This window comes from Cotesia glomerata, linkage group LG1 (assembly GCF_020080835.1).
Source record: "Cotesia glomerata isolate CgM1 linkage group LG1, MPM_Cglom_v2.3, whole genome shotgun sequence".
NCBI lineage: Eukaryota > Metazoa > Arthropoda > Insecta > Hymenoptera > Braconidae > Cotesia > Cotesia glomerata.
Window position 1 is genome coordinate 9,967,982 of NC_058158.1, and position 23,809 is coordinate 9,991,790.

Consider the following 23,809-nt stretch of genomic DNA (forward strand, 5'->3'; position numbering starts at 1 on the left):
CGATTGAACGCGCTGGTAAAGTCGATCATAGTCGTTATGCCTAAGCGAGTGAAGCGGGTTTATACGCGCCAATTACCTTCTATTAATTAAACTGACGTTTCAGTTATTAAACTGGGTGTTTGCGTGTTATATTTGAATTAAACTTTCCTCGGGATTATAAAATACTGTTTTAGATTTTTTTTATTCGATCCCCGCTGAATTTTATTCTTGAATAACTTAAGCCAAGTTATTTTTTTTTTTTTTTTTTTTTTTTTTAATAAAATAAAAATTCACGGCTAAAGTAGGTGATGTGTATGTATATGTTCAATTTCTGCTCCTTTTGCATGAGCACATTCACGTCCGGAATAATTGTTGAGTTGAGTTTTAAAGTTGGTAAACTCTGGAATAAAATTTTCATAAGTGCGAATTTTTTAATCTAAGAATAAAAATACAGTCACGTGATTACAAAAGTAGACTCCAGTTTATAGTGAGTATTTAAATAATTATATAAATTCTACACTGATAGAAAGGATTTGTTTATATTTAATAAGCTTTATTAACTGTTAATAAATGATTTTTTTACAATAAAATTCAATAAATATTTATTAACAGTTAATAAATTATTTATTAAATGTTAATAAATATTTGTTAACAAGAAATATTTATTAACAGTTAATAAGTAATTTATTAAGTACAATTTATTAACTGTTAATAAATATTTATTAATGGTTAATGAATATTTGTTAACTGTTAACAAATATTTATTTAAAATAAAAAGCAAAAATAGCAATTTTCTTTTGACACTTTTTATAACTCTATAGCTGGAATACATGATAATAATTCAATTCACTAAATAAATTAACGTTTTTAATATTTAAAAATATAAAAGATAATTATGAGCTGTGATAGAATTTGGAATTTTACAATAAACGTTATTATAATGTAATATAATTAATGCAAATAATTTATAAAGATGATTTTTGTTTCTAAGCAATCTTCATATCATATGACATTGCAAGCGAAACAAATTCACTCAACAAAATATTTATCAACTGTTAATAAATATTTGTTAGTTATTAATAAATGTACTTTCCTCCCAAATAAATATTTATTAAATGTTGAAAAATATTTATTAAAATTTAATAAATTAAATGATTGTCTTCAAATAAATTAAATTATTAATAGTTAATAAATCCTTCTATCAGTGTATTTAATAACTTTTATTAACTGTTAATAAATGATTTTTAACATCATATGATTTAATCAATATTTATTAACAGTTAATAAGTAATTTATTAAGTACAATTTATTAACTGTTAATAAATATTTATTAATGGTTAATGAATATTTGTTAACTGTTAACAAATATTTATTTAAAATAAAAAGCAAAAATAGCAATTTTCTTTTGACACTTTTTATAACTCTATAGCTGGAATACATGATAATAATTAAATTCACTAAATAAATTAACGTTTTTAATATTTAAAAATATAAAAGATAATTATGAGCTGTGATAGAATTTGGAATTTTACAATAAACGTTATTATAATGTAATATAATTAATGCAAATAATTTATAAAGATGATTTTTGTTTCTAAGCAATCTTCATATCATATGACATTGCAAGCGAAACAAATTCACTCAACAAAATATTTATCAACTGTTAATAAATGTTTTTTAACTATTAATAAATACTTATTAACTATTAACAAATATACTTTCCTACCAAATAAATATTTATTGAATGTTAAAAAATATTTATTAAAATTTAATAAATTAAATAATTGTCTTCAAATAAATTCAATTATTAATAGTTAATAAATCCTTTCATCAGTGCAGACATTTATTTGTTAAAATGAATAAAAAAAATATCTTAGATATTTTTGCAAATCTTCATTACTTTACATAATAAAAATGAAACTTATATAATTAAAATTTTTAATAAAAAGAAAAATTTCAAAAGCTTTTAATTTTAACGACGAGAAAAAAAACTTTTGAAACTCTAGAACAAACACATCCATAAAAAGATGTGCCAAGTAAAACTCATAGAGAAAAATAACTTTTTTTATCTCTCTAAATGAATTTATTTTAAGTATAAAATACACAGACAGGACGTTAAATTTTTAAAAGCAAAAGAGTAAATTATATGTCAAGAAAAATATAATAAACAGAGAATCTTGAGTTAGTAAAGTTTAAAAACGTAAAAGTTTTAACAAAACTGCCAAGAGCATTACACTTTGACGCTTAGATGCTCTGAGTGAGTTTAACCTCAAACTTCTATCTTACTGTTAGTCAGTGTAGACAACTCTTCACATTCTTTAATTAATAGAGAATGAAAGAGCAAAGGTGAAAATTTACGAGTTTGCCAGCGATAACATTGTACGACCTCGAATCTCCCCGGGGGCTTAGCTGCTGATGATGAACCAATTATCGCGCTTGATTCGCGAACCGGAACCTCATAGGGAAAATCAATAGTTACCCTGGACACAAACTTTCTATCTTACTTTGCACGTTCACTCCGAGGATTATTTTTATTAAAAAAAGAAAAATTGAAACAATAACTCGCTAAGCCCATTTAAATTTTTTATTGAAAAGTTTTAAGTTTTGGAAAATGTTTGCAACAAAACAAACCGGAATATCTTTTGTCCTGATAACCTTGGCGCTTTTTGCAAGGATTATTTGGCAAAAGGATTCTACAAGCACCCAAACAGCGAGCGCTTGTCAAATAAGTGCTAGAGTGAATGAAAAATAAATGAAGACGTGGAAAAAAAGAATAACGAAACGAGTTGGGAATAAGTAAAATGGATAAAGACAAACTTGTTTTATTTTATGCCCTGAAGAACTACATGAGAATGAGTACGAAGTAGAGGACGACGATGACGACGACAGTTTGCTCGATTATGAAAGGGTCGACGCAGGAAAGAGAGATTCAAGTGGAACCGGTGTAGTACTATACTATACTATACTGACTGCAACGGCTATGTATATAATATACCTACTGCTATTGCTATTGGAGTATAAGGGCTCTGCGCCTGATTATATGCCATACACATCGTGGGAACCTGGTGGAAGCGCGAAAGGATTCGGCACACGCCAGTAAGCGAGGGTGGTATAATAAGGACACTTGTCGACCGCCCGGTTGAATAATTCCAGACTCGATTCACCCAACAAACTACGCTGCTGATGAAAAAAATTGTTCATCGCTATTTTTTTCCTTTTCACTCCCTAATTTTCGTCTCGATAAATTCATAAGCCACGCGTTTGTTATTTCAATTATTTTATTATTATTTATAAAACGTTAAAAATTATAAATGATTTAATTTGTCGTGTTTATAGTCAGAATTTATCTCTGATTTTTATTGATGCATAAAATTTAATTATAAATCATTCATGCAAATAAACTCGCTGATTTTATCACGATAATAAAATTCGTATGAGTCCATTTTAAATTTTTCACACCTTATTTAATTATGTATGCTATCTCAATTTAGTTTGTTTTTATTTATCAACTGCCAGCTATAATTAATAATTATTAAAAGAGAAATTTTCAGGCAGAGTTCATTAATTAATTGTATTTTTTTTATATATATTTCAGCACAATAATATTTTTATTGTAGAAATAATTTAAATAAATTAATAAAAAAAAAGTATGATTGGTTGTTATTGGAAAAAATCCCCCGAGGGCTGATGTTATGTTTATCAATATTGTACAATGTTATTTTGAATAATTATTGGTAGAAAATTTTTATTTAGTTTTCTGATGCACAACAAAAAATTAGAAAAACGGTTGACCCCAAAGGCCATCCCTGCAACTTCCCGCTAACTCCATACCTAGACGCTCAACATTTCACTTATTTTGTTTTTGAGCTCTTCGAGCTCAAAAGTAAAACTTCTGTGTTGTTTTGAGTTCTCCGAGCTCAAAGAGATAGCTTCTTTATGCATTTGAGCTCTTCGAGCTCAAAAGTCTGATGGAAGTTTGATAAAACACTATTTTTTGAATTTTCAAACCGCAATAACTTTTGAATGAATCAACCGATTTTTACGCGGTTGATGGCATTCGACGCAGTTTTTGAAACCTTATAACGAATTTTTAAGTTTTAATCGATCGAATGAGGAATTTCGAAGTAATCCTAAAAAAACTCTTTTTTTGAAATTTTTCGTTTTCGATAACTCGAACGAATCAACCGATTTTGACGGGACTGGTGGCAATCGACGTGGTTTTTTAAACTCAAGAGCGGAATAGTTTTTGGAATTGATCGATGCAACCGTTTAGAAATTATTCCAAAAAAACGATTTTTTGAAAATTTTATTTTTGAGATTTCTCGAAATCTAGCGAACCGAATTGATTCAAATTTTCACGAAATTTAATGGCAATGATACTCTTTGGATCGCCACCTATTTCGATCCGATCGGTCAAGCCGTTCAAAAGTTATAAGAAGTTTACATACATACACACACACACACACACACATACATACAGCCGCCCGGATGCCATCGCGGGAATAGTCAAGAAAGCTTCCTGTGACCTTAAAACGTCGAGATCTGATGAAAACTCAATTTTCGCAAAACGGGGTGAAACCAATAACTTCTCGAATTTTGAAAATCTTCGATTTTCTTAGCAGGAAGTTAAAAATTATGAATATGAATCATGTATTTTTAAAATAATTTTCCGTGAAAATAATTTTTTACCAGATTTCATAGAAATTAGGTCAAAAAATTTTCCTGTCCGTCATGTCTGAAACCCCGGAAACACTGTAACTTGTGAAAAAATCAATTATTTGAGTTAAATTTTTTTTTTTTAATTCTAATCGACGATTGTAGGTCACTGAATGCGAATGGTTAATTAATTCAGTGTCGTTTAATTGCAATTAATAAAAAACGAAAAAGCGCACCAGGGGCGCTTGTGCAGTACCTTCCTACTACAGCTGTTTTTTCGGCAATTAATTTTGAACGACTTAAGTTTTTTTTTTTTTTTTTATATTTCATAATTAAATGAGCATTATGAGTCGTGCACTTTTGGATTTTCCAAACTTTTTTTAACTATGGACAAATCCTTCTATCAGTGTATAGATTTTAATCAATTTTATTGTGAAAAATGAGATTATGAGGCGTGCACTTTTGGATTTTCCAAACTTTTTTTAATTTTATAAATTTTTTTATTCAATTCATAAAAATGGGAGACAAAAAATAGGCTGATTGTACTATTAGATTAAATTATACTATAAAATCTTTACTATTGGTTGGTACTACAGTACTATTGCATAAATCTACTATTTTTATTATTAATATTATTATTACATCATTAAAATGTTTTTTTTTTGTTTTTTTTTTCTTCATTATTTAAGATAAAATCTAAAATAAATTTAATAATAATGAATTATATAATTATAATCACTACTTATACTACTCTACAAATCAGTTCTTATAAACTTACGTGAATATACTCTTCTCATGTATTTTATTTTTGCCATTCGGCTTATAAGGCCTTAGCATATATGTGTTGAAATAAATAAATAAATAAAATTCAATCTTGATGAAAATATCTAGAGTAGAATGTAAACATGTGTTAAATATAAAATATAAATAATAAAAAAATTGATAATAGTCTCGAATATAAAACACAGAAGTTTATGGTTCGATGAAATAAATTATCAGCACCTATTACTGGAACATCGAATGGCAATATAATCCTGCGAGCGGTCGTTGAGCGGATGATACCTCGAAAATGGTCCATCAAACCTCGACTCGGGTTAGGTATACACTGCACCATACTGACCAGTGGCCAGTCTGTATATAATAACAGGAATATTCAGTATAAACGTACATGTGTATACACGGAGGCATATAACACGGGGGAGATTGACGCAAGATATAAACTTACGCATGAATGCAACCATGGGCGTGGATGGTAACAAAAATTGATGACCCGCAGAAGACTGGTTGACCCGCGTCCACGGCTGGGACCATATATGTCATATATATTCTATATCCTGCCGAATAGAAGGTGAAAAACTTCACGTGTCATCATAATCAATGATCATTTATTTCCTGCCATCATATAAATTTAATACTGATAAATTTATTTTTCAAGCTATTACTCAGGCTTGACCCACTTGAACGATTTCAATAAAGCCATTAGTCACAAAACTAAAAATGGCAAATTAATTGAAATTTATGTTTGTTGATATTTATATAAATTTTGCACGTGACTTATTGGTTGGAAAATAAATTCTAAATAATGGAGTAAATTGACGTCATTAGCAGTCAACGTGCTGCAGTGAACTTTTATTTGAAAAAGCGTGTTCAATTTAATTCGAGATTTGGACGACAGGAATAACATCTAGTCGTAGTCGTTACAAGGTGAAATAATAAGGGCCACGTCGCACTATTCAACAGCACTCAGGAAATTGTGTGCATTTTCTAGAAGAGAGTCGTAAGAAATTGTAAAATAAAACGCTTGCAAACGAGTTTAGTACAATAACAGTAAATGCGATAAAAATATATTATGAGGAACGTGATAAGCGAAGATAGCTAAGAAATTTTAAGAACGAAATTAAAGTTCACGAGAATGCGAAAAATATAGTCGCTTTTATGTAAAATTATTGGGGTGAAAAAATTATAATTCAAATCTTTACACTGATAGAAGGATTTATTAACTATTAATAATTTAATTTATTTGAAGACAATTATTCAATTTATTAAATTTAAATAAATATTTTTCAACATTCAATAAATATTTATTTGGAAGGAAGTACATTTATTTATAGTTAATAAGTATCTATTAATAATTAACAAATATTTATTAACAGTTAATAAATATTTTGTTGTGAATTTGTTTCGCTTGCAATGTTATATGATATGAAGATTTCTTATAAACAAAAATCATGTTTATAAATTATTTGCGTTAATTATTTTATTTATTTATTTATTTATTTATTTATTCAATTTTTATGTCAAGGCAAAATAGCCGAATGACAATAATATCCATAATTTTTATAATAAAATACACGTATAACAATATTAAAAATATAAGACTAACATCATCATATTTTAAGGAAGTTAATAATTTTGAATGATTTAATAATATAGTTGCAAAATTCAATAGTACTGTACTATTTATAAGAATGACAACAACAATAGAATCAATGAGCAATATTTGAAAGCTAATTTTTTCAATGGTAACATTATATTACATTATAATAACGTTTATTGTAAAATACCAAATTCTATCACAGCTCATAATTATCTTTTATATTTTAAAATATTAAAAACGTTAATTTATTTAGTGAATTTAATTATTATCGTATATTTCAGCTTAGGGTTATAAAAAGTGTCAAAAGAAAATTGCTATTTTTGCTTTTTATTTTGAATAAATATTTGTTAACAGTTAACAAATATTCATTAACCATTAATAAATATTTATTAATAGTTTATAAATTATACTTAATACATTACTTATTAACTGTTAATAAACATCTGTTAACTGTTAACAAATATTTATTAACATTTAATAAAGCATATTTAATAAATAATTTATTAACTGTTAATAAATATTTATTAAATCGTATTGTTAAAAAATAATTTATTTACAGTTAATAAAGCTTATTAAATATGAAAAAATCCTTCTATCAATGTGGAGGAAAAGAAAAAATTTGTCGAGAAGAATTATAATGGTTTAATTCGACGTCGGCTTAAATACAAAACCAGCATTATGACAGTGGAATTAGTATAATAATAACATTTGACAAATAGAGATAAAAATAATCCTGGTTTGAAATTTTCGAAGGCTTAATCCAGTGGCACTCTAGTTTCGATGTAGATGACAAGATCTTGGAAGTCGGTAGCTGGAAGTGTTCGCAGGTGATCCCTTCAAGAGCAATGTTATTTCACTGGGGGATAATCGCATGGATTTCCGTGAGGAAATTACTTTTCCAGGAAGAGGAGAGGACGGATTTGGTGTGGCGTAAAAAATGAAAAAAATGAAAATTGCCGCTAAGGGGGGAATAATGTCTGTGAAATAATGAAAAATAAAACAAAAGAAAAAATTTTTAAAATCAACAAAGAAGTAATACTGACGGATTGACTGGTGAGTATGCCAGAAATCGCGTTTTGATATGACCTCCGGTGGGAAACGAACTCTATAGAGTCATCTCTTCCCATACACTTTTTTATCCCGGCACTCGTGTATCGCTTACAAAAACACATCAGCCATCAGGGACATTGAGAGCGAATGGAAACTCCGGGACGAGAATGAAAAAAAATAAATAACGAGACGAATGAAACTACTGGTGAATCGTTGATGAGTTCAATAGAACCAAAAAAAAAACTATATCTAAATAAAAAACAGATCAATGCTGCTGTGATTGATGACATAGCCTACATACTGTAACCAACACAGTTCGTATCGACGTAAAATGTCAATTTGTGGCTCTTGAACATTATACGATAACAGTTAAGTGACGGTACTTGACTTACTTAACCTACTCGTATCGGTATTAATTAATTTTTTAAATGAGAAACAGATGGAGATGCTTTGCTTCGCGGCGAAGACTTTTATGGCTCTCAGACATCTCGATAAATATTACTCTGGTTTATTTCAATTGAGTTTATTGAACTTTTGGAATAAAGACTCGTTTTTTGGGCCAGGAAAATTTTTAAAAAGAAGAAAAGTATTTTTTAATCTATATTATTAAGAGAATAAGCAAAATTTTGTGGCCAGTGTATTCATATGATAAAATTGGTTTTTAAGGTTAAATTTGGTGTCGTTGAAACAGTCTTGACCTGGAGTTGTTCTTTTTCAAGGTTTCATATCATTCTCACCAATAGTCAATTTATGATGATAAGTATTGAGGCTGCATTCGAAAATGTCCTATCTCTAAATACATAATTAAAAAATGACCTTGTATCTCGTAAACTATTAACATTTTTAAAAATATAAGCTCGTTCCGATGTTACACTCATCAAGATCTTTCATTTAAATACCAACATCATTTTTTCACAAATATTATATATTATATATATATATATATATATATATATATATATATATATATATATATATATATATATATATATATATATGTATATATATATATATATGTATATATGAAAAATATATGAAAAATGCATGTGGGTACTCAAATGAAAGCTCTTGATGAGTGTAACATCAGGATGAGCTTATATCTTAAAAAATATCAATAATTAAGAACTGACGTTGCTATCTTGTCAACTAATGATATTTTTGAAGATATAAACTCATTCCGATGATACACTCATCGAGACCTTTCATTTGAGTACCTACATCAATTTTTCATATATTTATATATATTATGAATATATTTATATATCAAAAATATATAAAAATGCATGTGGGTACTCAAATGAAAGCTCTTGATGAGTGTAACATCAGGATGAGCTTATATCTTCAAAAACGTCAATATTTAAGAAATGACCTTGTATCTCGTGAATTATTGACATTTTTAAAGATATAAGCTCATCCCGACGTCACACTCATCGAGACCTTGCATTTGAGTATCCATATCAATTTTTCACATATTTTATATATATATATATATGAATATATCGAAAATATATAAAAATTCATGTGGGTACTCAAATGAAAGCTCTTGATGATTGTGAAATTGGGATGAACTTATATCCTTAAAAATGTCAATAGTTAAAAAAGTACAGTGCAATTTAACAAAAAGTCATTATTTAATAAAGCAAAATTTTATTTATTTACAGTTCACAAGTCACAGCAGTCACATAGTGACTGCACGGTTGCTAATTTTCTCTTATTGATTAAAATTTTATAAGTAATAAAAAACTATACGGTACTGCATCAATGAAAGTTAGCAAACAGTAATGAGCAATAATGAAAATTAAGCACTGTTAATATGAACTAACGGTAAAAAATTTTTTAATTATCTTCAATCGAAGCTTTGTAAATTTTTGCACGCATAGCAAACACTAATATGCTTATATCAATATTGAAGCTTACAGAGCTTTGAATGTTATTCGGTTTTATTAAAATTTAATCATGCAAATATTTGATTCCGCTTAAATTTATAGCACAGGAGTTAATTAAACATTAATATTACAAATCTCTGTTTTGATACCGTAGTACATAAAACTGCGTAATTATTTAGTAATCCGCTTCTGTTTAAATAATTATTAATATTCTCTTGTGAAGGTAAAGCATTTTCATCCGTGTGATTACTATCGTTGTAATTGCAAAACAATTTACTACAATACGGGAATGTTTGTAGGTTTCATAACGGTTGTGTACAGATTAACGCTAAAATAAAAAGATTATATTTACTCGGTGCAATTTACGATTTTATTACTTTTTAAATTTGCTTTAAATTTATGGTAAAGTAGAACGTGTCTAAAATTTTCTAGATAAATAAAATTTAGTGAGAATGACCGTATTAACTTTCTCGGCTATTTGTACAAACTATAAACAGAAAGTTGCCAGTAAATGGCGTCGGTCCTAAAGCTCGTATTCACACGGACACTTGTACTGCATTTAGGTATGATATTTAGCAGACGAGTATAAACACAAGGTAATTCTAAAATGTTCTCGTTTACATATACACACACATATATATTATATATATATATATATATATATATATATATATATATATATATATATATATATATATATAAATATTTGCGACTGTGTATTTACTTAACCCCATCATTGTACAACTATCCTTGGCTGTTAAACTAATCCTTGTACATATTTTACGTTTGTCATTTTGCTTTTACGCCAAAAACAACTTTTTAAGGTAATTATGCAAATGGAATTTCATTTAAAAAAATACAAAAACAAATAAGGATTTTTTAATCCTTGCATCATAAAAAATTTTATCTTAAACTAACTTCGTCACTCTCTTTGTGGAGCGTAATTAGACATAGAGGTTTTTATATAAAAAGGATTTTAAACGAATACTAGCAACCTTGCAGTCACCATGTGACTTGTGAACTATAAATAAATAAAATTTTGCTTTATTAAATAATAACTTTTGTTAAATTGCACTGTAATTTTTTAAATATTGACGTTTTTAAAGATATAAACTCATCTCGATATTACACTCATCAAGAGCTTTCATTTGAGTACCCACATGCATTTTGATATATTTTTCATATATACATATATAAATATATAAAATATATGAAAAATTGATGTGGGTACTCAAATGAAAGGTCTCGATGAGTGTAATGTCAAGATGAACTTATATCTTCAAAAATGTCAATAGTTCACGTGATACAAGGTCATTTCTTAATTATGTTAAATTGCACTGTACTTTCTTAAATATTGACGTTTTTAAAGATATAAGCTCATCGTGGTGTTCTACTCATTAAGAGCTTTCATTTGAGTACCCACATCAATTTTTCATATATTTTATATATTTATATATGTGTATGTATGAAAAATATATCAAAATGCATGTGGGTACTCAAATGAAAGCTCTTGATAAGTGTAATATCGGGATGAGCTTATATCTTTAAAATGTCAATAGTTCACGAGATACAAGGTCATTTATTTATCATGTATCTAAAGATAGAGCATTGTCGAATGCAGTCTAAATACTTGTCATCATAAATTGACTATTGGTGAGAATGATATGAAACCTTGAAAAGGTACACATTCAAATCAAGACCTTTGTAATGACACTAAATTTCACTAGAAAAACCGATAAATACACTGGTCACAAAATTTAGCTTATTCTCTTAATAATATAGATTATGTTAAATTAGAAATTTTATATACTGATAGAAAGATTTATGAACTGTTTATAAATTTTTTTTGGGAAAAAAATATTTATTATAAAAAATAATTTACTAAAAATTAATTAAATATTAATAATCTTTATTAGTACACCGAAAATTCCTAATAAAAAATTTATTTCACTTGTACGAGTATATCGGACTTAGTAACACTTACCCTTGTGTTCTCTTAAAGCAAAACAAAATTAATTAATAGGTTATTTTATCAGAGGGTTGGAATATATACATTGAAAATATGTAATCCATTAAGACTTAACTTTTCTACACTATCGTGGGCATATTATTCAAAAGCACATGATATGTAAATATTTTTCTAGTCGTCAGGAGCGATGGGTCTCTTGAGTTTATTTTCCATCTACATCGTGAACCCTCTTATTACTCCGCATTCTATTCTTACTCCCTTTATTTTAATACTACTACACTCTACATACTCGACAATACAGCAGATAGGGCTGTGCTCGTGTTGAATGAACAAACGCACGTGCAAACAATCGCATGATCTATCTACACATATGAGCTGAGTGGAGAAACCTGAGTGAAGAGCCAAAGAGTCCCCGATAAATAAAAAAAGTATATATGTACGTATATAATAAAGAGATAGAGAAAGAGGTGAAACGTACAATTTCATCGAAGTCCGCTTCATTTTCTAGACTGTAGTATAAAATAAGAGAGACATGACTGCACACCCTATACTTTAACCCCTCTGCTCGGAGTTAAATTAGTGAAATTAGTTTGTCCACGGGGCATTCACAGGAAATTCTTTCTCGATCTATTTATAGTGGCGTAGGTACTCCAAAGAATAGGTTGTGAAAAATTGAAAATTGTAGACAAAAATAAGGGGGAAAAATTTTTCGAGGAAGAAATGTTTCAGCGGAGAGTGGGTAAGAGAATGAGGATAAAAGTAAGAATAAGAATAAGAAAACAGAAGCTTTAGCTCTCCGTCTGGAAGATGGAAAGATGATGGTAAACATTTATTTCGTCAAAGAGAAAATGTTGCCAAGGTTTTCCTATAGCTTTTAAGGATCCCTGATGGCTGCTGAGATTTCGAAGTTTATTATAAACACACAAACTAAACATCTGGCTGCCTACTGCCAACAAGACGATCCTTACTTATATTCGCTACTAAGATGGTCAATAAAACAATAACCATTTCTTCTTTGTATATTATACATCATTAAAACTTTCTGAGAACAGCAAAGTAAGAGCAAATATTTCGTTTTATGTTTATTCTTTTTGATAAATATATTTTATGAATTTGTACCCATTAAAATGGCTGAGTAAATACGGTATACTTACAAGAAGTAAATATAACTAGCAACCTTGCAGTCACTATGTGACAGCCGTGACTTGTGAACGATAAAAAATTAAAATTTTGCTCCGTTAAGGAATAACTTTTGTTAAATTGCACTGTATTTTCTTAAATATTGACGTTTTTAAAGATATAAGCTCATCTCGATGTTACACTCATCAAGAGCTTTCATTTGAGTACCCACATGTATTTTGATATATTTTTCATACATACATATATATAATATATATAAATATATGAAAAATTGATGTGGGTACGAGATACAGTGTCATTTCTTAATTATGTATCTAGAGACAGAGCATTGTCGAATGCAGCCTAAATACTTACCATCATAAATTGACAATTGGTCACAAAATTTTTCTTATTCTCTTAATAATATTAATTATTTAAATTATTGAAAAATTTTTTATGAAATTTGTGAAGGACATTTCAGAGCAAATGTTCAATAATATTGTATTCTGTTGATGAAAAGCGTAATTGTTTACCGCAATGTCAAACACAAGTTGCTCCGATGCTATCAGTCTCATTGACAACTTGCAATTGAGCATTTGAAGAAGGGGTTAGTAGTTACAACCTACAAAACACTTATCGACCTGACACTAGTAAATCGAGGAACAGCGGGGGAAGGTTAATCGACGGAACGATGACATGAACGTAGTGAGGGAGGCTATGTGATCGTCGATAGTAAAGCGATGCCACGGGGTTAAAACGGAGAAGGAACACACGATCAGAAGGGTAGAATGGAACAGGGATAAAACCTACGAGTTAGAGCTAAATCTTGGGGATGAAAGTAATCGGTTGCAATCTGACACAGAGTACGCGATAGAAAGAAGAAGGAGAAAGGGCAAATGTGCTGTCTGAAGAAATCGAAATCAGTGTGGGTTTGATGTTTAAAAGGGAACTAAAATAAAATAACCCTCGGTGAAGTTACCAGTGGTAATAGTGGTAATAGCCAGGGTGTGAGAGACCTCTACTCAAGTAAAAGAAAATAAAATACGTAAGAAGTGACGGGTGAAAGTTAAATGGACATGACGGAGGCTAAATTGCCGCCTTGGGTTTATTTCTCTCTTCTTTCCTGGAATTTTTTTTTTGACGATGCTTTAATATTTTAATTTTATTTTACACAGTGGCTTTAATTTATTTTACCGCAGCAATTTATTAACTTTGTTTAATTTTGTTATTTTTTTTTGGTGCAATAATAATAACTAGCAACCTTTAAGTCACTATTTAACTTGTGAACTATAAATAAATAAAATTTTGCTTTATTGAATAATAACTTATTAAATTGCACCGTAATTTTGTGACTACTGACGTTTTTAAAAATATAAGCTCATCCCGATGTTACACTCATTAAAAGCTTTCATTTAAGTACCCACATGCATTTTTAATATATTTTTCATATATACATATATATAATATATATAAATATATGAAAAAATGATGTGGGTACTCAAATGAAAGGTCTTGATAAGTGTAACATCGAGATGAGCTTATATCTTTAAATATTTCAATAGTTCACAAGATACAAGCTCACTTCTTAATTATGTTAAATTGAACTGTACTTTCTTAAATGTTGACGTTTTTGAAGATATAAGCTCATCCCGATGTTACACTCATCAAGAGCTTTCATTTGAGTACCCACATGCATTTTTATATATTTTTCATATATTCATATAAATATAAATATATAAAATATATGAAAAATTGATGTGGGTACTCAAATGAAAGGTCTTGATGAGTGTAACGTCGGGATGAGCTTATATCTTTAAAAATGTCAAGAGTTCACGAGATACAAGGTCATTTCTTAATTATGTTGAATTGCACTGTACTTTCTTAAATATTGACGTTTTTGAAGATATAAGCTTATCCCGGTGTTATACTTATCAAGAGCTTTCATTTAAATACCCACATTCATTTTTTATATATTTTATATATTTACATACATGTATATATGAAAAATATATCAAAAATGCATGTGGGTACTCAAATGAAAGCTTTTGGTGAATGTAACATCAAGGTGAGCTTATATCTTTAAAAATGTCAATAGTTGACGCGATACAAGGTCATTTTTTAATGTATCTAGAGATAGAGCAATTACGAAAGCGTAAATACTTATCATCATAAATTGAATATTGGTGAGAATGATATGAAACTATGAAAAGGCACAATTTCAGGTCAAGACTTTTCCAACGACACTGGCCACAAAATTTTGCTTACTCTCTTAATAATATAGATAATAATAATAACGTAAGATAGTTAACAGTAAATATTATTTATCGAATTCCGTCATTGGACTTAATTAAACTCTAGCTCAACATTTTACAATTTCCTATCTTTCATCAGAACTCAATCAAATTTTTGAAACACTTGAATCCTCATCGTACTCGCATCCCTCCTGTTAAAGTTTTAAACTCAATGATTCAATTTATCCAAGTCTGCAAAGATAGTGAGTAGTGTCTCGAGGCTCTAGCTCCAGATCCAGACCTAGATCCTCAACTCGGATATAATGTAAAATAAGACCGAAAAGACTGAACGAGTATAAGAGAAGAGTGATGTGGAGTGTAGTCAAAGCAATGCGGTATTTTCACCAGAGTAAGACTCAACCAGTCAACCGAGTAGCGACAAGTTTTACTCAGTAGAAGAGGGTTGCAAATCATGGTTGAAGGGTCGGAAGTAAACCTAGTTGGACATTTCGCTGGGTGTGAGGTATAAAATTGTGTGAATGGCAAGAAGAAGGGTATAAGGGATAAGAGAAATGAAATCTGTGAATGATGTGATATATTTTCGGGGTCCCTGCTCCTGTTCATGGATTCACCTAAAAAATAAGTGGATAATAGGTGATAAATTGCTCTGTTATATCTAAAGTAAGATACGCGAAACAGAAGCACGTATTGTTATCACCAATTCCACGCAGTTTATATGTCTGTATATATTCGGAGGGTGACTGGATGACAGGTAAATCTGAAAAATCGTTTTCATTCATAACTTTTATTTCCATGTCCCTGGATTCGCGAGATAACAGATCGTATTTTTTAAATTTATCAACTATCACCTCTGTGTTAATTTGAATAGTTTTTTTTCGAACTTCACAGCTAGTTAGTTAATCCTTGTAAATTTTATGAGTGACAATAATTATTTATCTTTAAAATGTTTTATCGTTTCGTCACGACGGGATTCTCCTCTAATTACGCTATCGATGAAAATAGAAACTAGGCGCGTGTAAAAATTTCGAAAGAATCTACTTTTAAATTAACAAAGTTAAATTTAGAGAAGAACCCTAAGTTTATTATCACAACATTTTATATTCTATTGAATGAGAGTTTTCTGGTCTGTTATATTTATTTACTAGCTGTTACTCGCCCGCTCTGCTGGGCGCTTTATAGAATTGCATTTTTAGATCTAGACTTGAAATTTAATTAGAGTATTGTTTTGACTTACACAGATTCCAAATTCTATCGAATTGGCATGTACCTTTTATCCATGTAATTATTCTAGCTAATATTCATTGTAATTTTCAATGTGCAATCATTATAACATTCCCGTGTCTTTCTTACAAAAATTAATAACAATTGATATGAAAAAAAAAAATTTTTAATGAACATTGAAAGTTTCAGTTAAAGAAATTGCAGGTCTCATAAGTGAAGAATTCTGCTTAGTATATAAACATAACCAATAGAATTAAAAAATTTATTTTAAACAAATTACAATCAAATAGAATAAATTTAGTTACAATAAAAATTCATTATTTCTAAGTCAAAAAAATATAGGCTCCAAATAAGTAATCATCAATATGTCATATACTAAAACCTTCTCCGAAACACGCTGTATCTTATGGTATAAGTATTATTCCGATCGGTTTAGTAGTTTTCGCAGTATAACCGGACAAAAAAACCGGCTCCCCATTTATTAGTATACACGGAAAAAAAATCCTATGAAAAATTACTATAGTAACATCGTAATCCAGGACTAGACTTTCAGTATCTCGATTTTTACGATGCTGCCGTCTACAGAATACAATTTGAATTATTGAAAATTACGATGTTATTTAGTAACATTTTTTTTCCGTAAGAGCAAGTGAATAAGGACGGATACTATATGTTTTAATAAAAGAGAGACAGAGTCTAGTAGTTTGCGACGCCACCACCGAAAGATAACCAACTACTGTATCGAGGGTCTTATTATGTGACTGAACAGGAACTTAAGTTAATCCCTCCGATAGCGTGAGGGAATAAACCTTGGACTTGAGGCGGAGAGGACACCGGGTTCGATTCCTGGATGATACAGAGTTATTTTTTCGGTGACCTAAACTTCTTTTTTTGCCCTCTGGGCGGAAAGTGGCAACTTTGGTCTCACTGCGCTAAACAAAGTTGCCGCTTTCCTCCTTCCTCGGACAAAAAAATATTATACAGCCCTTGGGAAGTAAAAAAGAAAACCTCAGATCACATGTTTGTTGACCTCGGCTTCGCCTCGGCCAACAATTACATGTGATCTGAGGCTTTTCTTATTTTCCTTCCCAAGGGGTGTAATATACTATTTAATTTGAGTGATAGAAATTTACGATGTTGCATCGTATAAATTACGATATTTGAGTTCTGGTCCGGCACTGCAATATCCGATACTAAAAATTACGATGTTTTCATTGTAATTTTTCGTACAATTTTCTTTCCGTGTAGATTAATAATAAATTCCAAGGCACAGGCCGAATGACGTGGCCGTATTTAAATTACATTTGAAATATGCATTTTAAATATTAGTAATTATATCGCAGAAAATTGCGATTCAGTTGATCTCCTGGGTTTTAATCAAGGTCATAGCCACAGCACTAATGTACTTGCATCGTTGTTAATATCCCTTAGATAACTTTAGATAATTTTAGATAATTTTAAATAATTTTAGATAATACTAAATTACTAGAAACAATCTCAAATAATCTTTTGCTAAAACTAAGTTATATTGTTAATTTTACCTATCTCTGATAATTATAGAAAAACTTTATAATTCATTACTATCAATTTTTGTAAATTATAAACATACTTTACTAAGTTATAATCTTAATTTAACAGCTTTAAATGTAAACTTGTATTGCGCACTTTGTCTAGCTTAAATAATTTAAATAATTGTTAATCAACACAGTATTCAACTTTGTATTATATTATTCAGAGACCCCGTTATTGAAGGTTCAAAAATATATTCAATGGAATAATTAATTGTAATATTTAAATATAAATTTTGATTTATGATTATGAATTTTTAATTTTTGTACTTTGAATTCTGTTTGGTGACAATGAGATTTAGATTTATTAAGAAACTAGGCGCGTTTAAAAATTTGACTAATTTTTCAAAAGAATCCACTTTTAACAAAGTTAAACTTAGAAAGGAACCCTAAGTTTATTATTACAACGTTTAATATTCTATTGAATGAGAATTTTCTGGTCTAGTATATTTAAGATGTTTGTTGTTGGATAAAAAAATCTTGACACCTTAATACACTTAAAATTTAGCATCTTCCACAATACAAATTTAAGCTGATTTATTTATACGCCAGTCACGTTTATACTTACACAGAATCTTATTGCGGAGTAGAAAGAGAGAGAGAGAAGTAAAGAAAGTTGGGGTGTGACATTACTCCCCTCGCTGTTTTTACTTCTCGAATATGTCCCCATAGTAGCATCTGTTCTGTCGGTATTCTCGCGGCAACTAAAATAGACTTTGACTCATTGCCAAAATTTGCCACAGTATCTCTTCACACACACAGTAACGCACAATATCAAGTTTTACTCGTACATAAACTTTCCTTGGAGTACCTGCGAAAAAACTCATCAATCTCACACAAATTACTCTACTTACTCTCAATGAACAAAAAAATGAATTAACCATATCATCAAATTTATCCACGTATCCTGGAGTTTTAGTTTCAATTACCGGATTTGATAATTGAAAATAAGTTCACGGGTGTAATTAAACTAATATCCTTTTCGGAAGCAAGTAAACCGGCTCTTATTCAGGCGTTATATTTGCCCAGGTATGACTAACACGTGTGAAATAGAGGAACTAGTTATACTGCGCAAATATACACCGAGTATAAGTTTTTAAAAAGTATCACTGTACGGTTATAATTAACCCGAGGTTACGCCCTAGAAATTTTCGCCTTTATACCGTTATATCCCGAATCTACGCTTCGGCGTATCACCCTTGCTGCTGTAGATGTTGCATTCGTATGTGGATGTGAGTACTTTCACGTTAAATGTATGCATAAATGTTACGAGTGTATATATGAGACCACATATTATACAGTCCGGAATTTCACTCAGGCGATAAATATTCGCAGTACCGTGTGTTATATATTCAAGGGATTGTGTGTAACATCTAGCGTATTTTCAAAATTGCTATTATTACACACTCGCATTTGAAACTCCATTGTCGGGTAAAATATACATCGAGTATGTTACCTATGTACATAACATATACAGCTCAAACTCACTGATAGTCATGATAATGATAATAATCATCATAATAATAATAATTACCCTTTAACTTTATTATTTACATGTGCAACCGTTTTCCCTCGGAATATTTGTCGTAAACAGCACTGCCTCGATTCAATAATTAATCCCTCGGGCCTTCAGTATTTCATTTATTATTTGACTGCCCCCATGAAAAAAAAATATGTTTTAAATATATTAAAAATCTATAAAAAAATATATAAATTTTGTATAGTAAATATATTTTTAATATCTAACTTTTGGCCGATTTTCATATATATTTCAAATATATTTTAGATATATTAAAAATATATTTTTTTTTATATTCCGACGGCCTAATTGGCAATTGATCTAACTCCTTACTTTGTAGAGGGTGATTTTTTAACATTTCCATGTAGCAATAGTTTAATTATAAATTATTTAAATGATCCAAACCAAAATATTATACCTCTATTAAATATTAAATGATTTTTTAAAGTAATAATAAATTTTTAATTAATTGTTTTTTCGTACAAATGGAAGATTTTCTAAAATAAAGTTAGACTATTTGCTAATTAGAATGTCGATTTTTAACTATGTATTTTAAGATATATCTTGAATATATCTAAAATATATATGAAAATCGGTCAAAAGTTAGTTATTAGAAATATATTTATTATACATATTTTTAATATATTTATATACTAGCTCTTACTCGCCCGCTCCGCTGGGCGCTTTATAGAATTACATTTTTAGATCTAGACTTGAAATTTAATTAGAGTATTGTTTTGACTTGCACAGATTCCCAATTCTATCAAATTGGCATGCACCTTTTATCCATGTAATTATTCTAGCTAATATTCATTGTAACTTTCAATGTGCAATCATTATAACATTCCCGTGTCTTTCTTACAAAAATAAATAATAATTGATATGAAAAAAAAAATTTGTAATGAGCATTGAAAGTTTCAGTTAAAGAAATTGCAGGTCTCATAAGTGAAAAAATCTGCTTAGTATATAAACATAACCAATAGAATTAAAAAATTTATTTTAAAAAAATGACAATCGAATAGAATAAATTTAGTTACAATAAAAATTCATTATTTCTAAGCCAAAAAAATATAGGTTCCGGATAAGTAATCACCAACCTATCATATACTAAAACCTTTTTCGAAATACGCTGCATCTTATGGTATAAGTACTATTCCGATCGATTCAGTAGTTTTCGCAGTATAATCGGACAAAAAAGCCGGCTCTCCATTTATTAGTATAGATATTTCAAATATATTCAAAATATATTTACTACATATATTTTTTATAAATTTTTAATATATTTAAAATATATTTTACTTTTCATGGGGATGATAAAAAAAAATTAATAAATTACTCCATCAAATAGAAGAGAAATATGTCCTTTGAAGAGCGCATATCGATATTTACGGTCAAGCGCATTAGGTATTAAATAAATAAAACGCTGGTATATAAACAAGCGTACAGTACCAGTGCGGTATATGAGTATGAGTATGAGTATGAGTAGGTGGTTAGGTCGTTTGGCAAGATACATAAGGACGAAAAAGCCATTACATAGTGCTACTAAGCACGACACATGTCGTGACCGCTTATAACCTTCTCCATTCCTCTCTTTCTCCCTTTATTTGACCTCCCGCTGGCCCCTGTTGTGTCCCCGCCTCACCCAATTTGATAGCGGAAAATGCACCCAGCCAAAGTCAATAAGTTCCCCCTTCGTTACGGGTCTATGGGGCCTCATTCGAGCTCTCTGCCAATACAATGTCTGTCCTTGTGTGTCGTGATTGCCCCACTAGTACGACATACCAATGTGTGTGTCGCCTCTATGGTCTACTCACAAATAGATGTACTGTATACCCTTCAGATGCTCGCTCTGACCACTCCGCAAACTATGGACGACTACCATCAGCTCTCTGTACCATCAGTTCTGCTGGGTGACTCTCCTGCGGCTTGCTGGGAGGCACCCATTTCATAAAAGAACTACATTTCATGTAAACGGAAACTATTTGTTGTACCAATAAATCCTTTGCTTTGATCCAGTTTTTTAATCGGGACAAATACGATGCTGAAAAAAAATTCTTTGATTGAGAAAAATGTCAACTTTAAAATTTTATTCTTGTTTTGAAATGTTCAGGTTGAATTAATTCAAGAAAATAACAATTTTAGATAAAGAAAAAAATTTTATCTTAAATTTACTTCGTCACTTTCTTTGTGGAGCGTAATTAGACAGAGAGGTTTTATTTACAAAAGGATTTTAAGTGAATATATTATTTTTAAATAAATTATAAATTTTATACACTGACAGAAGGATTTATGAATTTTTTTTGGGGAAAAAACGACATTTTTTATAAAAAATAATTTATTAAAAGTTGATAAAATTAATTAAATATTAACTAGCAACCTTGCAGTCACTATGATGTAACTGCAGTGACTTGTGAATTATAAATGAATAAAGTTTTGCTTAATTAGATAATGACTTTTATTAAATTGTACTGTACTTTTTTAACTATTGACGTTTTTAAAGATATAAGCTCATCACGATGTTACACGCATCAAGAGCTTTCATTTGAGTACCCACATGTATTTTGATATATTTTTCATATATACATGTATATAATATATATAAATATATAAAATATATGAAAAATTGATGTGGGTACTCAAATGAAAGGTCTAGATGAGTGTAACATCGAGATGAGCTTATATTTTCAAAAATATCATTAGTTGACAAAATAGCAAAGTCAGTTCTTAATTATTGACATTTTTTAAGATATAAGCTCATCCCGATGTTACACTCATCAAGAGCAATCATTCGAGTACCCACATGCATTTTAATATATTTTTCATATATTCATATATATAAATATATAAAATATGTGAAAAATTGATCTGGGTACTCAAATAAAAGGTCTCGATGAGTGTAACACCGGGATGAGCTTATATCTTTAAAAATGTCAATATTTTACAAGATAAAAAGTCATTTCTTAATGGAAGGGCATATTATTCAAAAGCACATGATATGTAAATATTTTTCTAGTAATCAGAAACGACTCTCTTGAGTTTATTTTCCATCTACATCGTGAACTCTCTTATGACTCCGTATAAGAGATACTGAAAAAAAATTCTTTGATTGAGAAAAATGTTCATTTTTTAATTTATTTTCAAGAAAATAAGAGTTTTAGATAAAGAAAAAAATATGATAAAGCTCTTTGTAATAATTTTCTTAGTCCAAGATTTTTTTCAGAGTACTTTATATTGTAAATTTGAGAAACTGGGCCCATAACCTTAAATATATTATCCCGGAAACGTATGTATGGGTCATTAAAATAAATGTTAAAGTCGGTCTCTCGAATATTTAGGGCAGATAAATTTATACCATCCAATAAAATCCGAACGAAATGACATTAGTAGCAGAGGCTTGGCTATTAGATGCTCAATTTGCACGCAAGAAATGGGTGGGAATGTTACTTATACCGTTACTGCGTTGAATAAGTATCAGTACCCTAGATTGTAGCATCGCAGAATAGTATACATGTATAGAGGAACGCAGAAGACTTGGCACACGAAAACATCTGCGGACTTCTGGGGGTTGAAACACACTGGGGTGGTGCTCAGCTGATGTAGGCGGAAAGGTTGCAGTGTCGTTCTATCGGGAGTAAACGACTCTTAAGGGTGTGTATGTGGGAGCAAAGCAATTTGTCGTTCTCTTCTATTCCACAATTTTTACGTCTCGTTTCGGTCATTTGTTTTCTAGTGTATACTTATGGAAAATACGTTACCGAGGAACATAAACGCAACTTGGTTATTTATCTTTAGTTTAACCTACGTTATGGATTTTTTAGTCCATGTTTTCAGAGTAAATATGTAAAGTGGGTTTAATAAATTGTTGGGGAAATAAAGGCCGAAGTTTTTTTTTTTTTTTTTTTATTTATATCTAAAAAGTTATTAAATTCAAATGAAAATAATGAAATAAAAATAAGTAAAGCAGTAATACGGATTTATATATATATTGTGATTCCGAGAGCGTTCAATCGGCATTGAAAGACGGAAGCAAAGAGATCGAGTGGATGAAACTCTCGTGATTCACTGAAGCTACTGTATACCATCACGATTTTACTATACGTTTTTCGTTCCGATTCGCCTGTTTGGCAGTAGGTACTTATCCTAAAAGCACCGTGGTCTATAACTTTTTACATTATCCTCTAAGTAAAAATCTCAGGTCGAAAGTTGATTGAAT

The 23,809-nt window shown here is 29.6% G+C and overlaps 1 protein-coding gene and 1 long non-coding RNA gene across 4 annotated transcripts in view; one reads left to right on the top strand and one right to left on the bottom strand.

Annotated features, from left to right (window-relative positions):
• The window catches only part of LOC123275143 (E3 ubiquitin-protein ligase TRIM9), a 119,316-nt gene that overhangs the window by 26,057 nt on the left and 69,450 nt on the right, over nucleotides 1–23,809 (top strand). The window lies entirely within an intron of this gene.
• LOC123275149 overlaps nucleotides 20,909–23,809 on the bottom strand; it is a 44,043-nt gene continuing 41,142 nt past the window's right edge. Inside the window, exon 3 of the long non-coding RNA XR_006511638.1 lies at nucleotides 20,909–21,637. This is a non-coding gene — a long non-coding RNA (uncharacterized LOC123275149). The remainder of the gene's footprint in view (nucleotides 21,638–23,809) is intronic.